At 43.5% G+C, this 2,500-nt stretch overlaps 2 non-coding genes across 2 annotated transcripts in view; both read left to right on the top strand.

The window, feature by feature from the left end:
• The window catches only part of LOC143261770 (small subunit ribosomal RNA), a 1,921-nt gene extending 1,742 nt beyond the window's left edge, over nucleotides 1-179 (top strand). Inside the window, exon 1 of the ribosomal RNA XR_013035812.1 lies at nucleotides 1-179. This exon is cut by the window's left edge and continues 1,742 nt beyond it. This is a non-coding gene — a ribosomal RNA (small subunit ribosomal RNA).
• A 2,126-nt stretch (nucleotides 180-2,305) lies between these two features.
• Nucleotides 2,306-2,460, top strand: LOC143261783 (5.8S ribosomal RNA). Its single transcript, XR_013035825.1, has one exon. It is a non-coding gene; the product is annotated as a 5.8S ribosomal RNA (ribosomal RNA).
• Nucleotides 2,461-2,500: the final 40 nt, after the last annotated feature.

The raw sequence follows: 2,500 nt of genomic DNA, 5'->3' as shown, positions 1-2,500 counted from the left end.
CCTTTGTACACACCGCCCGTCGCTACTACCGATTGAATGATTTAGTGAGGTCTTCGGACTGGTGCGCGGCAATGTTTCGGCATTGCCGATGATGCCGGGAAGATGACCAAACTTGATTATTTAGAGGAAGTAAAAGTCGTAACAAGGTTTCCGTAGGTGAACCTGCGGAAGGATCATTACAATGTTCCAATATATCTCAAAGAGAGAGGAGAGGAGGAGAGAAAATGAATTCGATTAGTTTGTGGATAAGAATTCATATAAAAAAAAAAGATATTGTTGAGCCCGCCAGATCATTCGTGCGTGATTTACACGGCCAGACGTGTGTACTACACGTATTAGGCCTTTGATCTGCGTTGCGTAGGCCACAACAAATCTTTCAAAGAGAGAGAGATATATGTGTTGTTGGGGTTTGTGATTATGAAGGTGCCCCAACGCACAAAAATATATAAAAATGTACAAAGTTGGGATGTGGTGTGGTGGAGAAGAGTTGGGCCCGACCAGATCATTCGTGCGTGATTTACACGGCAGACGTGTGTACTACACGTATTAGGCCTTTGATCTGCGTTGCGTAGGCCATCTTCCTTCCAAGACACACACGTGTTGGGGTTTGTGTGATTTTATGATAGTGCCCCAACACGGAAAAATAAGCGTACGAGAAGAGTTGGGCCCGACCAGATCATTCGTGCGTGATTTATACACGGCCAGACGCGTATTATATTACACGTATTAGGCCTTTGATCTGCGTTGCGTAGGCCATCTTCTCGATAGAGAGAAAGCCAATGTATTCTTTTTTCTTTCTTTACACACACACACACAGTTGTAGTAGGACAGGGAGGGATGCGAGCGTGCTAATCACGCTTCCTCAAGTCTTCGCTGTGGTGTGTAAAAAAAAAAGAAAAAAAGGAATCGTTGGGAAAGTCCAAAGGACGAAAATATCGGGCAGTCTGAAGATAACTTAATGCTCGTTTACATTGGTATCAAGAGAGACCGGCTTGTGTAGCTCGTTTCAATGCTGTGTCGTTGTCATTGACACCCTACTCTGTTGCGCGCTAGTGGCAGCATGAGCGTGGGACGTATATATATATGACACCCAGCTAGAGCCGGCCGTGAGTCCGTCCGGTGTAAATAACGACGAAAGGAGAGAGAAACTTTTCGAATCCAGTATCGGGTTGATAATTGTCCAGTTTGAATATCCATATCCCCGTCGTTTTTGGAGGTGATATACTCTCTGTGTTTCTTCGATAGAAGGCTTTTCAATGTTCTATTCGCTCCGACCGTCGAACTTGCAAGAAAACAGTGGTTTTGGATTTGCTCGTACATATATATATGGTTTCGACGGAAATATCTCGTTCTTTAACCCCTTGACCTACAATGACGGGCATAGCCCGCGTACGGTGATCGGGCCAGAAGTAAATATTACGGGCATAGCCCGCGTACGGCGAAATATCTTTTAATTTCGGTAGAGTCTACAGGAAACCAAGTGTCGTCAATTTTTCGTGTTGTATGTGGATTTTCTCGTATTTGATTTGCATACTGATTCGTTTCGGTCACAATATTGTTCCAAAATATATCATCAAATATTAGATTAAATGTATCAAATTCTCCTCTACTTCCTCCTAATTGACATAAGGCTGCCTCTCTTATGCCAGGAGTCATCGTATAGTCCCAGATTTTTGGACTATTTCTTCTTTCTTTTCAAAGCCAGGACTCTGGTAGTTGATCGTCATCGAATGTATCATCAATAATTATTCGCCTATACTTTCTTCGAAAATTACATATTTCGTCACTACTGTCACTTTCATTAGCAAAATTGATAGCACAATTCTCACTATCTTCATCACAAAATCTTTTCCTAGAGAACATCTTGTGGGGTTGCTTTTCTAGAATTCATGAACATAAATTTCGACGTGCGAATGCGAACAAGAACAACTAGAAACTGATCACGATACGAAGAGATAATAGAAATACATCACGAGCCTTTTCTGTGCTATCTACAAACCGCGACCACTCTACCACGGGCGATGCTCGTCATGTTTACAATTGCCCGGATTGGCGTGTTACACAAGTCGTGCGAACGTCCCGAACGCTGCGCGAGCTTGTATACAATTTCGGCCCAACATCTTCGAATCTAAATCGTAGGTTAAGGGGTTAAGGGACAATTATGTCGTTGTACGACGACTCCCGAATCTCCTTCGCGCGCTGGTTGGAGCTCTTCGGGTATCGGCTTGTTCCGAAATATAACACAAAAATGTGGTGGATAGCAAATACACATTATATTATATATGAGAGAATAAAAGGGAAAAATTACCCTGAACGGTGGATCACTTGGCTCGTGGGTCGATGAAGAACGCAGCTAATTGCGCGTCAACGTGTGAACTGCAGGACACATGAACATCGACATTTCGAACGCACATTGCGGTCCACGGATACAATTCCTGGACCACGCCTGGCTGAGGGTCGTTTACGTACTTATAAACTGCTTGCGTTGATGGCACTTGTT

The sequence above is a fragment of the Megalopta genalis genome, unplaced genomic scaffold (assembly GCF_051020955.1).
Source record: "Megalopta genalis isolate 19385.01 unplaced genomic scaffold, iyMegGena1_principal scaffold0068, whole genome shotgun sequence".
Taxonomy (NCBI): Eukaryota; Metazoa; Arthropoda; class Insecta; order Hymenoptera; family Halictidae; genus Megalopta; species Megalopta genalis.
Note: the sequence above shows the minus strand (reverse complement) of the source record. Positions and strands in the feature narration are given on the sequence as shown.